General features: G+C 39.8%; 1 long non-coding RNA gene across 1 annotated transcript; it reads left to right on the top strand.

The window, feature by feature from the left end:
• Positions 1-3675: 3675 nt before the first annotated feature.
• Positions 3676-10128, top strand: LOC103151422 (uncharacterized). The gene is made up of 2 exons (XR_001664677.1): positions 3676-4722; positions 8585-10128. It is a non-coding gene; the product is annotated as an uncharacterized LOC103151422 (long non-coding RNA).
• Positions 10129-14927: the final 4799 nt, after the last annotated feature.

The raw sequence follows: 14927 nt of genomic DNA, 5'->3' as shown, positions 1-14927 counted from the left end.
TAGTTCCAGCAGTCTGTTACCAGCATCAGCATCCTGTTTGTTGTCAGACAGAAGAACCTTCCAGCTCTGGGATCACTTATTTCAGTTAGTGCCGCTGCAGATTCCTGCTGACCAGATTGCTGACTTTCTCACAAAGGGAAGAGATTCCGTGGAATAGGATTAGTTCCTCTTTAAGTCAGCTTCCCAGGCTTTAAAAGAAAATAATCAAGGCATGCTTTGAAAGCAAGACCTTGGAAAATGTCAGCGAAGTCTTTAGGGAGGGAAGCATTAAGCTGCTGTACGATGGTGGGACGTCCAAACCGCAAGGCCACCAGGAGCAAACCACCGGAAAAGAATCTGTACAGCGATTATTACCCACGGTGTTCCTTCCCAGCATGACGCAAATTCAGCTAGAACATGAGATCAAATCTGTTTTCTTTTCTAATGTTTCTGTTGCGATGATATCAAATCACTTTAATGTTTGTCCCCAAGTTTCATTAAATAAAGCAGAAGGAAGCGCTCATTATGACTGTTTTGATGCTGTTATATTTAAAGGCTCGACCTTGTTAGATCAACACTGGGAACGTCTGGATCTTTACTATTCCTGGCTCTCCATATATCTGCTCGGATCACAATTCGTTTGAGGTTTATCGCGTTCTGTAAGGTTTGTTGTGAGCTTAGAGGCTGATGATGGGTGTATGACTGGGTGTAGGTGGGAGGAATTTCAATCACTTCTCAAAGACAAAGCAAGGAACACTGAGTGGTTGGAGGTTATCAAATAGATTCTGGGACCGAGTGTCACATTATGGCAGCGAAAAGTTTGTATTTGGTTACGCTCTGTGAATACTAACGTCCATGTTTGTCTGCTTGCTGCAGAAGAATATCACTTGCTGATGCATGAGCAAGGGGCTTATCTTATGAATTGAAGAGGTGGGTTGTGGGTGGGAATGCACTCATGTCACATATGACACTAAATATTGCTATGCAGATTATTCAATACACATTTTTAAAGCCCTGTGACTTATTTGGAGCTTTTCTGCTGTTTTAAGTGTGTGTTGCATTTCATGTTTGTGAAAGAGGTGCAGCTTTACAAAGGAAATGTGGAGGGGCGTTTGTAAAATTACACAGTCAAAAATTAGCAATAATTTGGGTTATTTAGCCTGACAAGAAAAATAAACTGAAGGGTTTGTTTTTCAAACTCAAAATTTTACTATGTTATTAATTCATTTATAAATGTAACAGTTTCAAAAATAAATATTTAATTAGAAAGATAAGCATTTAGTGAGCAAGCTAAATATTTGGCTCTGAGCTAAGCTAAATACTTTCCTAGCACAGGGCTACGTAAAATTGACATCTAAGTGACTGAATAGTGCAAATGAATTTAAAATATTAAGCAAGGTTATTTTCTCTCTGAATAATTCAAATTATTGCCGTTAATTTTTAAATGTGTAATTTTACGAACATCACGTTCTCATTGTTTTCCCAAATTTCTCTCTGTAAAAGACCATAAGAGATGCTAAAATAAAGTAATTTACAGGGCATTCAGGAATTAATAAGACTGAAAGAATATAAATATTTTAACCTTTGACCTGCATTCCATAACTATTCACTATTAAATCCTGGAGGCAGAAGCTAACGGCTAGTCCAAGAGAGATCAATGAATCTCTGTTAAAAATCTTCACAGCAGTTTAAACTAACACTATTACATGAACCTTTAAAACATCGAGGTTGTATTAGGTCAATATATACAAAAACACTAATCCTTTTCCTATACAGTTGCAAACAATCAATTTAGTATCAATAACCACAAGCATTTATGTAAACAAGTCTCAACAATGTTTTTTTTTGTTTTGTTTTGTTTTGTTTTTTTAGGATGGCTGAAACCGGCTTTTAATGTCATAATTTTAGTTAATGTGTTTTATTTTCCATTATGTATATTTTCTGTGCTATTAGGACATATATTCAGGAAAGTTCTAAGTAGGAACTAATATTCAGAATTTTGGTTCAGCCGGGGCACATGAGAGCGACGCACCCCCTGGTGAAGCACGAGGAGAATAACAAATGGCAACAGAAAAGGCCAGTTTAAGTTAAAGCAGTTTAATGAATGCTGAAAATTAGTTACAATGACATCATTTCAACCTCTAGAGAAGGATCAGACAGCGAGGTATGTTTATCTGCTGTATTTTTATTTCTTTATTGTATTCATGGCACCATCTTATTCAAGTTTTGCTTTAGGTCCACAGTGGCGTAGTATTGATATGACGCTGGTTCCGCCCCCATGGTGACGTAGAACAAGCCTCCCCCAATCATTCCAGGGGGTTTGTCAGCAACTGACCAATCGACGGTCTTAATTTCTCTGGAAGTATTCCTCCCTTATCTGGAGGAACTGACCTGTGACAATATTGCCAGTGTTTATCACAGCAGATTTTGAGGAAAATAATAAGAAATCATGTGGAATGTGCCTTTACTCAGAGCGTGAAGAGGGCGGAATATAATTTATTATATTTCCAAAACCAAAAAGGAGTCTGGAATAACACAAGAAATAGATCATGGCCTGCTACTGCTGTAAAGTTAAATGAAACTGATAGACGGGAACCACCATGTCCATCTGCATGAAGGTAACTGGTAGTAGTAAACATCCCATTTTTGTCATAATGACGCTTCTTCATACTCAAATCAGGCCCTGTAGCGGTTAATTAGACAAATAAAAAAATGAACACAAGTGAATAAAGAAAACTATATTTAGGTATCTCCTTTGTCATAAATGCTGTTTTTAACCTAAACAATGTAGTAAATTATCTGAAAGTAATCTGGCTAACGGCCCACGTTTTAACGGCTCAAGGCTAATAGCTAACGGCTCAAGGCTAATGGATAACGGCTCAAGGCTAATAGCTAACGGCTCAAGGCTAATGGCTAACGGCTCAAGGCTAATTGCTAACGGCTCAAGGCTAATGGCTAACGGCTCAAGGCTAATAGCTAACGGCTCAAGGCTAATGGCTAACGGCTCAAGGCTAATTGCTAACGGCTCAAGGCTAATAGCTAACGGCTCAAAGCTAATGGCTAACGGCTCAAGGCTAATAGCTAACGGCTCAAGGCTAATGGCTAACGGCTCAAGGCTAATAGCTAACGACTCAATGCTCACGGCTCCAGGCTACCAGCTAAGTCAAACACACACAACTCAGTCTGATTAAGATAACAATGCTAAACATCTGGTCATTTCCAGACTAATAAGTGAAGGTCTGTGCTGGATTATATGTGTGTAGATTCCAACGGTAGCTCTATGGCAGCATGAAAACACAGACTGCAGTAACTATTATATTTACATTTGCACAGTTTTATGTTGCGGTTTATTTTTAAGCATTTTTCTGAAGGCAGATTTTCACAAGCAGGTATTATTTAAGTAATTACTCACCTGTTTTGTCATGCAAAATGTTTCACTCTCACATCCAACCAGACTTTATAATTTTTCCTGTAGGGCTTGATCATTGATTTATCTGTTATTTCCCGGTAATAACCTTACAGACCTGGTGTCCGACTCGTTAGAGAGTTTCTTGCCCACTGTGTCTGCATTAGTGTTGACTGATAAAGCAAAAATGTCTCCGTAACGCATTTACTACCCCTGCTATTTTAACACAGTTTGTCGGGGTTTGCTCTACTTACGCATGGAGGCGGAGCCGACGTCATAAATGCTGCGTTCACACCAAACGTCTTTTGAGTGTCAAACGCTCCGAACGTTCAAATCGTGCCATGCTAGGTGCTTGAAACGCGCCGCAACAGGCCCTCGATGCGCCTCCACAGACTTTGAATGTAAACCAGACGAGCCTGACGCTCAAAACGCGTTTGGTGTGAACGCACCGTTAGATTCATAGCATCAGTAAAATAACTCTTTATTGATGCTAAGAAGAGGTGGAAGTGATACCTGCATGTTGCTGACTGGCTGTTAGCTTATTTCTGTTTCTCCACACTAAGCTCAGTTAAGATAAAAAGGGCTCAAATCAAATTGACCAACCCTGTTAATCCTAAAGCCAAGACATTTTTGATGTTCAAGCTCTGAAAATATGTCTTATTGACTAATAACACTAATTAACACCCATTTTCACTCTGTTCTCCTCATACTTCAGAAGCCAAGTGCTTTAATTTGTATGAGTACTGTTTCATCTCCCTCCTCCATGTTTTTTCCATGTGCTGGCAAAATGCTTTGAAGATTTCCAATGTCTGACATCCAGAAAGTCGAGCTGAGGAAACTTCTCATCTGTGCTATGTTTAGACTCCTATTCTCATTCTTCCACTCTTCTGCATTAGCTCACACAGCTGGCGCATTGTTAAAAGCAGAAAAAGAGAAGAAAAAGATGCTCCTGTCTCTGCGACCCTCCCTCAACTCAGGCGTGTGGATTATCTTCTCCGTTTCTTCTCAGAGTGTCTCTCTGTCCCAACATTCATTAAACCCGCAGGACCTCCAGGTGGAGGGAGGCTGTGCCGTCCGACCGCCACGCCCTCTGACCGCCGCCACCTCCGACCGCCTCCTTGTCATCATTTCTCGGCGACGGCTCGTTTCTCCGTCTCTGAGCCTGCACAGGTGAGCCTGTTCCCAGTGGCGGCGGCGATGAGCTGCAGCCCCCTCTGCTCGGTACACGGGGGTCCTAATTAGGCCTGAGAGCTGGAGGAAAGCAATCCCTGAGAACAAGCACCACTGGGCTCTGATTAGGCTCTGCTGCTGGACGGCTCTCCAGAGATTGCTTGCAGGTCAAATCTCTCCTTTTCTTTTTAGTTTTCCGTCTTACACACACACACTCACACACACACACTCACTCACTCTGTTTCCTCTTTCCACTCTCACTCGGTTTCGTCTTTGTGATTTCCTTCGCCTTTGTGTTTGTGGGTTTCTTCGCTTTTTTGAGTTTCGTGATGTGGGGTTTATTTTCTTAACTATTGTTTGGTTCGTTTTTTGTATTGTAATTTGGTTTGCTTGTTTTGTTGCATTTTCGTTTCATTCTATTGTGTTTTTTTTCAATTTGTAATCAAAGATTTTCCCCACTGAGAACATGCTAAATATAAATAACTAAATGGAATCAGGTAGGAAAGTATAAGCCTACTTCTTATCAGTTTTTTATTTTGTTCCCTTTTTTTTACATGAACCAAATCAAAATCTTGACGGCGGCTGAAGACGGTCTTTTTATTTATTCAGATGACGGTGATGTTCCTGGTGATGATGCAGCTCATCTCCAGCATAATCCCGGTTGCTTAATGTCGCCTCACCATTCGCATTTTTAGATTTTTAATGAGGACGGAGGCAAAGATGGAGGCTTACTCCCGAAAAGGAATCTTCCCTCAAATCAGCAGCGCTGGCATCATTTTTACATGTACTTGTTAACAATGCTGTAGCAAGTGTTAATGCACGCCTACAGGAAAACATAAATTACATACTGCTCTATTTAAGCAGCAGCAAATTTTAAGACTCTCCTCTCCTTCTCTCTCTCGGCGTCTGCTTGTGATGATCTCTTGGGATTGCACAAAGTTCCCTGCTATCTGAATGAGACAGCAGCTGACACTGCAGAGGCAGCGATTCAGCAGTGCACCTCATTCAGTCCTAATGTTTCAGAATAGTTTAGCTTCTGCAGCCGACAGGGTGTCCCAGTGGTCGAAATCACCAGTGGCGTAGGAGCCAAATTAAAATGAAGTGCTGACAACTATGGCACAGTCACCAGCATGTAATGGTGCATGCTCTACAACTATTTGCAGACCCGAGTTAGAGCAGCGGGCAGCAGAGAGGAAAAGAAGTTAAAGACTGAGAGGAAATGTAAACATTTAGCAAAAAAATAACTAATAATTCCACGTTAAAATGCTTTGAAAGCAAAATAAAGTAAAATCTAATGATCTTCTGCTTTTTAATGACTCATAATTGATGCTTTCCCAGAGAAAATGGTTGTTTGCATAAAAATAGATTAGAAATTCACTAAAAACTGCCACAAATATCCAAATATTTAAAGTATCACACTGGATCTTATCGAGAACTTAAAAAGTAGCTCCTTGAAATGGTCTTCCACTTGTTTGAGGATTTTTCTCCCAGAGCACATCTAAAATATTAAAAAGATAATGCAGCTAGGAGCTGAAATATTTAGCTGCATTGCTTTTTGACTCTATTTCCTGGTTTTTGCAGAGCAGCCAATCCAGGAGCGGTAATCATTTTCCCTTTATTTCAACCTAGACCGTAAATAAGAAAGACCGTAGATTTTAGCTTCTGTGGTAATGAGCTAAGATGGTTTCCATTGTTCATATTAATATATTTAATAAAAGGGTTTGAGCTATTAAAACAGGCAGATATAAGAGTTTTTAGAGGCAGGCCTCAAGTGTTCATGGATTTTAGCTATTTATGCTGTGCAAAACACAAAATCTGTTTTTTTGTCTAGTTTCTAGTGCAAATATCTTAACACACTTGAAACAAGACAAAACTAACTTAAAAGTAACTTTTCAGAAAGATATAGGAGCTTGTTTTAAATCAATAACTCCTTAATATGCTTAAAAACTGGCAGATTATTTCACTTATAACATGGAGAAGATGTCTCGTTAAAAGTGAATTAATCTGCCAGCAGAACAAGTTTTAATCAATATCAAAGAAATTATTTATATATCAAGCTTCTGCATATTGCTGAAAAGTTACTTGTAAGTTAGTTTTGTCTTATTTCAAATGTACTGAGTTATTTATGCAGGAGAAACTAGACCAAGACTTTTTGTTTTTGTAGTTTCACTACTGCTAACACCGTCGGTCCAGTGTCTTCCTGAAATCCATTTTTGGCATCTTGCTGCAAGATTGAAGAAAAATCCTCCAGAAAACATTTACTTGCTGCTTTCTCACCAAGCAGAAGGGACAGAATGGTAGTCCAAGTTAGCTAACGCTCAGTTTTCACCTGGAGCCACATTAGCAGGAAACCAGGCTAACTAGGCTAGCCAGCAGATTTGGCTACAATCACATCTTTTCCAGCTCAGAACAATAATCCTTCTCAGCCCAGTCCTGTTAGACCTGTAGTCGTAGAGGTCAGAGTGTTGTTGGCGCCACCTGTGAAAGTGTTTTTAGCAGAAAAACAGAGAAGGCTAAGCGGTGGACACGCCGCTTCCTGCTGGAGCCTTTCATGTTTCACACCTGTGAAATTGAGGAAAGCGTTGTTCGGCTCCAGCTCTTGGTTGTTACGTCTGTTTGACAACTGAGTCTTCTCTGAAGCAGCTAAAGTGAGATGGAGAGCTGATTAGACTGGAAGAGTAGTCAAACCTCAGTCTGTCTCACCAGGAGATGTGTCCTAATTAGAGCGTGTGCCTGGCGTCTCACTGAGAACGAATAACAAGCCTCCTCCCACAGCGGCCTCCAGACGAGGCAGCCAGCCCTCTGATGCAGCAGAAAGCTCCGGACTGCAGGCCGCACTGAGCGGACCGACGCTGGATGAGACTGTCCGTTATCTGACAGATAAAAAGAGAAGTGAAGGGCAAACCTCAATGTGCTTTTCTGGGGTCTTTAATGTGTCCGAGCGACACATGGTGAGGTGGCAGGAAAGTTTTAGCTTGGAGGTTTAAGTGGTGTTTTACGGAGCCGAATGGGGGACGTGGAGGTTTTTTTCTTTTGCTTTCTCTTGTAATAATGTACTCATCAGTCCATGGGGCATAATTTCATACTGAAAGTCTTTCTTACGGTGAAACCCTAGTTTCTGCTACATCATAAGGTTTTTGCATGTATGTTAATGTCTCGATTGTGAGATATCTGAACTTTTATATCTTTTTCTTTAGGATTTAAATGCACCACAAACCTATGTGCAAAAGCAAAGCAGGTCAAACTTGCGGTTTCCATCCCTTCTAAGATGAAACCTTCAGTAAAAAGTTTCTGTTTTTTCCCTGTGACTTATTTTCACGGGATAATAAAGTCATCTGACAGTTTTTATTGTCTCTTTTTGTGCTGGTAGTCTGAATGTTAATAAAGAGCCGTTTTCTCAACCTTACACAGAGACAAAAACATGCAGTGAAGGAATTGATTTTCAATCAATATTTTGCATTAAAGACTTAAAATGTTTTCACTGAGGCTCTTTAAATGTTTGTAATTTTTAACTGACATGTGTGACTATTAACTACGAAATAGTGTATTTGCTAATTTGTTGAAGGGAAACATAAAACTTATTACAAGGGAATGCAAAAGGAATATGTCCCCTACGGGGCTCCGTAGTCTTTAACCCTTTTGAGCAAAACCTTTCCAGAAACATTTTGTTGCACTGATGGCTGCAAGGGGCTGCTGTTGGTAGCACAATGCTACCAGCTGCACCACAGAGATCCATAATATTTGAATTTAATGTTTTTCTCCCACATAACCTCTGATGTTAACATGTGAACAGAATATCTCAACGATCTCATCGGCCTCTGAATAATTTATCAGTTTTCAGAGATATTTTTACATGCTTCACTGCAAAATCTGGTTTTGTTTTTCTTGATACTGATACAAAAAATATACATAACTCTCAGTTTGTAATCCATTTGTAATCGTAATCAAACCCTGATTAAGTGCTTATTTGATCCATGTCCAGGATTCATTATTTTCCTTTACAAATGTCTACTTTTCATTCGATCACAGAGTAATCCACTCACTTTGTGGACGGATCCAATCTCCCGGGGCAGCTTGTCTCAGATTGGATGTCAGCCGCGGGAGACAGATGCACTCATCACAACTTTTATGAATGCATCACCTTTTATGTTCGTATAAACATTCATTTTTCTCGCTCGTGTAATAAAACAGGACAGGCCTTCGTTCACCGATTCCCCAAGAAAATTGGAGCTTTCAGGATCTTTGTAAGATAAATACCTGCAACCTCAAGCCTCATCTTCAGTGGAGTATATTTTCCCAGGATTATTTGGGCATGCTTTTATTTATTTATTTTCTGAGCAAATATGGCTTGTGAAAAATATCAAAGTGTGTTATTTGCCTCCACCAAACTCCACAACATCAAAGACTCCCCCTCCGGTCCCACAAGAACCGAAGAACCTCGGGTTTTTTACCCGCGCAGCTTCATCTGTCTTCCATCTCAGCTTTGCTCGAGCTCAAAAGGCAAAAGCCTCTAATGATACGAGCTGCAAGATGGAGAGGCTGCTGCCAACAAAACAGGAAGGGAAGGGAGAAAAATAAAGATGAGCAACCAAACAGACACATTTTGGGTGATGATTGACATCGCCGCATCTCTTTATTATTCCTGTGATGTTCGTCCAGACTCGCTGTTCGCCCAGAAACCGTGGCCTCACACTTTGGCTGATGCAGCAATCTGGTGTTGTGCGCCTCTCTGCCTGCCAACCACCTGGCTGGAAGACGCATAATCACCCTCCCAGTCAATCACTCCTCACACTGCCGATGGCGTAGGACGGGTGTCGGAGGAAGTACGGCGGACACGCACGGGCTGCGTGGCCGACTCTGACACCTTACACCTTGCTCCCCCTGCATTCCTGATCAGCCTCCGTTGTTCCAGCAGCGCGCCCATTTGCATTATGCAGGAGAGTCGGAGAGAAGCAACATGGCAGCTGGGTCTGAGATTTCGCGCTTGTTTTAGTGAGAATCTCCTCTCCTGCGAATTGATTCATTAATATAAAACCTGTGAGATATTAGCGTGGAGTTACTATGGTGATTATTATTCATTTATGACACAGGATTTGCTTCCATACCTGAACTGAACTACAGCCTCTCTCTGCGAGATCTGGTTGTTTCCAAGACGCCATTTGGAGTTACGTAACCCAGCCATGGATGTCCTACATGGCTCGTCATGTATATTGCAGGAACCTAAAAAGCAAGCTCTCCACTTCACTGCACTGAGGGGCTACTAGATTTTTCATCTCTGATTAAAAGGAACCAGAGGACTCCATCACCGTGCTCCAGAGGAGAGAAATAATTGACAGACTCAATCGTCCAACAAGAGAATTGTTTTTTGACTTACCGGGGGGGAAAAAAAACTTCTTACACTGAGAATCCATTTAATTACACACAGCAAGTTAAATATTTATGCTATTATAATGAATTAATAAGGTGATTTAAATAAAAAAAGAGGCCTGGTCAATTTACTTGATTCACAAAGACTGAATCAAGTTTTTCAGTGTTTGTGGTTCAATAAAGATGCCTGCTGATGAAGAGATAAAGTATGTGTTTATTTTTATTTCATTATTTTGGTTTTGTTTTCTGGCACAAAAATGTTTTTGATCATCAACCAAATTCTACTAAGTGAAAAACAATCTGAGTGAATACAAAGCCAAGCATTTTCCAAATAATTTCATTTATTGGGGGCGGAGGGGAATCGATTCAAACCAACCTGACCTGGAATGAAAAGGTCCACAGTTAATTCTGCTTAAATCACACCTACATTTTTATTTTTATTTTATTTGTTTTATTTTATTTCAGTTTCAATAGCCCCACCCAGGACTAATACCAAAATTGTAGATTCAAGAAATCAAACCTGTGTGACTATGAAGGAGGTTTAAATCTCAAAAGGCAACACATCATTGTTCCCCAATTCAAAGAAATTCAAGAACGGATGAGAAAGAGAGCTGTTAGCTTACATGCTAATGCACGCTTATACGCGTGACGTCACACTCAAAGCCCCGCCCACTCCGCCACGACGGACGTCAAAACAACCAAAGCGCCCCTGTAAAGCCTGTCATAAAAACAGACAGCTGTAGTCTAATATCGCTTTTAGTCAGTTGATTTTACTTTGAAAATGGTCACAGGATGCTGCGCGGTCGGCAGCGGAAGAAGACAAGGATAGAAACCAGATTGTCATTTTATGGCGATGGATAGCAGCAGCTATTGACCGTCAGCTCCTGGTGTAACCGCGGATTTGCAGCGAACACTTTTTACAAGATAAGAAGATTAACGTTCATGTTCTTTATAAGTAAGTATGATTAGAAATTAGATATCTGTGTTTCATTATGGAGAAGATATGCGTTTAACCATTGGTAACCATGGAGACAGTGCCCGTCATGTAGCCTAGCATGTATGAAAAAAAAAACTGGTTAGCATTGCTTTTTGCACGCCTAAATGCTTCACCGGTGTAAGGGGAAATGCTGACATAATGATATAAATCATGTGGTGGGAATTCAGGTAAAGTTGGTAATTTGATCAACACATCAGGAGGGAGGAGGTACGGGTCGGTTTCTAAGCTAGCTGTTTCCAACTTTTGTAAATCCCGCCGTTTATGAGCCCCAACTAGTTGAGTTACGTTAACAGACAAATTAGCTCGAGTGGAACCAGAAGCCACGGATAAACGGGCAAAAACAACTTTGGAAAGCAGTTTCAGTAGCTCTGTTCAATACTCCCGTCCCTCACTTCTGACGTCCATCATGGCGCCTCGAATGATTTAGTGACGTAGCTGCAAAGGGTCAATACGTGTTTTTATTAGCAGGCCCTTCTATATTAACAGACGGTTTGTGCCAGGGGTCCCCAAACTTTTTCCTGCGAGGGCCACATAGCTGTTCCTTTTTCTGGTCGGGGGCCGGTCTTAGTTTTTGGAGAAAGAAACCTTAGAAAATTCTTGTCGACGGGGGAGGGACGACGATGACGACGACGAGGAGACATTCGCGCTTTTAGATAGATTTTTACCCAGAATGCAAATGGAAAAAACCGTGAGTGAAACTGTGACTGGGACTGACTGGTATACATTCCATTGAGGGAAAGTTAGTTTCACATCTGCTCAAGAGCCCCCTGGTGGTTGAAGAAAAATCCACATATAAACCAGAAAATACAATATATGACAAAAAACACTGAATGCTCTCTGGTATGAGGAGGCGGGCCAGATCTGGCATTGTTCAGGGGGCCGGACCAAATGACGTGGCGGGCCGGATCCGGCCGGCGGGCCGTAGTTTGGGGACCCCTGGTTTGTGCAAACCAGTGATGCATAAAAAGTTAGAATCATAGTAAAACAGCATATTTACAACTTTATGCTCACAAACATCACCTGCTGTTGCCTTAAGGGAACTATCTGTCTTTGCTGTGAAATTAACCATGTTGTTATTTCCCAGCTTTCTATTGTTTATTTCCTTAAAGTCAAGATTCTGCATAAAGATGAAGTCCTGCTGCTGAAAACAATCGACTCGGTTGTTAAATTTGCATTGATAACATCATGGTTGGTAAGTTTCTTTCTGTTTTAGACAGTCTTTGGTTCCAGCAGGGGGGTTTTGTGTGTCAAATGTATTTCTGTTTTGAAGAACAGTGAAAAAAATGATTGATATATCTGGTTTCACATTTTTAGGATTTTTAGATTTTCTGTGTCTAAAATGTGATGTAATTATCATTATCTCTAAATTAAATCTATTTGTGATGTAAATTTGCTGTCATTTGAATGAGGGCAGATTAATTTGTAGTTTAATCTAAGTTGGTTTGAACCGGATCTCTAGTTGCCTGCAGCAGAAAAGCAATTAGCAAAAATTATTCAAAGTTGTGAAGTACTAAATTTCTCAAGCTTTTTAAACTTGGTAATAAAATTTAAACTGAACCATAAAATCTAAGTGTTTAGTCTACCTACTGCAATATGCCTTTTGATTTTTATTCAAAATCTGCTGTTGACTTTCTTTCATGTGTGCTTGAAGAAAAATATATAGAATTGAAATCCTTGAGGCTTTAAATGCCCTAGATCAATATCACATGAAAAGTATTCCAAAATGAAGAATTACTGAAATGCAACACAAACCCTCATGAAATAAATAAATCTATTGGAAGTAGCATTTTATCTCAGAGACTCTTAATGGAGATACAAAACTCTTCAGTCTGTTTTCGATTTATTTTGTCACACTTAAATTTTGACATCAAACAAGCAACATTGCATGAATATCTTTTGTGTCATCTTCCGAGGTTTTCTGTCATTTCCTTCAGTGGTTCTTGGTGCAGCGCCACCACAGGTGAGGAGGGGAACAGGTTTTTCAAACGGTTTGAATCATTTCATTGTAAAAAACGTAACAAATGCTTCCAGTTTTGTTTTTCTTCTATGAATTTCCAAGAAGTAGTAGGAGTAAGTAGCTGCATTTTTATTTAGCATATAATTGCGGATTTTGACATTTTGAAAATAAATTTGCTTAACGAAAACATGCTAATTTTGTAAAAACTAATTTTCCATAAAACGTTTTGGTGCTAGGATGAGTTTTTTTTCACCATATTGAAATTGATTTATTTGGTAAAACTAACAGAAACACTTTTTTCTCATCACATGAGTTACTTGATGTTACTACTGGTGGAAACCACAAAGAAGACGACGACAGGAAGTGGTTGAAGGATGGTGGCGCTGCATGTTTTTAATGACTTATTGTGTAAATTTTAATTGCGTCTCTTATTTAATGCAAACACCAGAATTGCGAAATTTTATTTATTTATTTATTTATTTTTTACCTTAGTGGAATATTGACTAAGTTTTTCCACACATTTGTAATGCAAACACAGCTAGTCACCAAAAACAGGGAAAGAAAGGAGGGGCAAATATTTTTAGCAGCATTGCAGTGAGCTATCAATTTTAATGATTCAGTTTTCCCCAACATGAATATTAAGGTTCAGTTGTTGCTGAGTTACTAGTCTTTGTGTCACCTTCACTCTGTAAACGCTCTGATCCATCCAAGCAGAGATGAAAAGGAAGATCTTGCTTTTCTTCTGTCCTCAGCTGGAGAAGTTGCCTCAGCATCAAGGATTGAATTTGGCCCCAAGGGAGACCAAAATTGGACCAATCAATACAATTAGATTGTTTTTCTACGCCGCATCGAGCACATTAATCTGGCATGTAAACTCATTCAGCAAGTTGGATGCTTTATTCAGGAGTCAAGAAGAGTAATGTCAGGCTTTGTGTGTTAAATATTGAAAGCAGTTGCTGAAGTCTCCTCAGAGGTCTTCCTAATGATGCTCTCTTGGAACTGATACAATTGGCAAATGATTATTGATTTCAACACCGGAGGAGGCTGGCTGGCTTTCAGAGCTACGCGCTGCCAGGTTGCAGTCTCTGGATTTTCAAATTAAAACCAAACATGTATGTTATTTGAGGAGGAGCCTCACATTTTTCTTTATAAAGCTCAACAGCGTGCCATTACGTGTTAAAGGAGCGTATTGCAGCCCTTTTCACACCAAGGGCGGTTTTTAAATTCTCATCACTTTTCTGACTGAGAGGTGAGGGAGTGAGATTTGAAACCGACGACGGTTCCACCAAATTACAAGCATACAAAGACAAACAGGCGACATTAACTCTTAACGCTCTCAGCCTTGGGCCAAACTAATAACACCACAATTGAATCAGCTCTAAATAAATGATGGTGCTGTAGTTTAATAACACATCATCTGCTTTTGTGACAGCATTAGATCTGGCGGCGCAATAAATAACCATCCAGTAGGTTCAACCTAAAGGCCATTTATGAGAAGCAACAAGACGTCCAGATTTTCTTTGTCTTTAAACTAATAGTTTTTGGTTTCTTTGGACACCCAGTCAAAAACCAGGCACCACCAAGAGGATGCAATGAGAAGTGTGGAAATAATATGCTGAATAAACCACCAAGAAGTCCTGCAAGTCACAAAAATTATATTTAATTGCCAGGTTTTATGTTACACAATTGTACTACATTAATAAATCACTGCAACCACTAAAACTCCCTCAAAAGGAAGACATGTTATGGATAGAAATGTAAAAATCAATGTAAGAATGCATGCGTTTGTGTAAAAAGATAATGCCTCCAAACATTTAGACAGTTTTCTTATTTCAACATAAAAAAGCTCAACTTCAGGTCAGTTTCCTGCCTATGCAACTTTCATTTAGTACCTGTGTGGGTATCAGTTACTTTTTTGTCACTAAGTAAATTAAGCAATCACAAAAATACTTAGATCTTACATAGAATTACATTTCATGGTATATTATTTTTCCCAAAAACAATATTATGCAATATTCTCATTTATTGTTGTTCTGGTACCCATTTGGATC

The sequence above is a fragment of the Poecilia formosa genome, unplaced genomic scaffold (genome assembly GCF_000485575.1).
Source record: "Poecilia formosa unplaced genomic scaffold, Poecilia_formosa-5.1.2 Scaffold281, whole genome shotgun sequence".
In the NCBI taxonomy this organism is placed as follows: domain Eukaryota; kingdom Metazoa; phylum Chordata; class Actinopteri; order Cyprinodontiformes; family Poeciliidae; genus Poecilia; species Poecilia formosa.
This window is presented reverse-complemented; position numbering and strand designations above follow the sequence as displayed.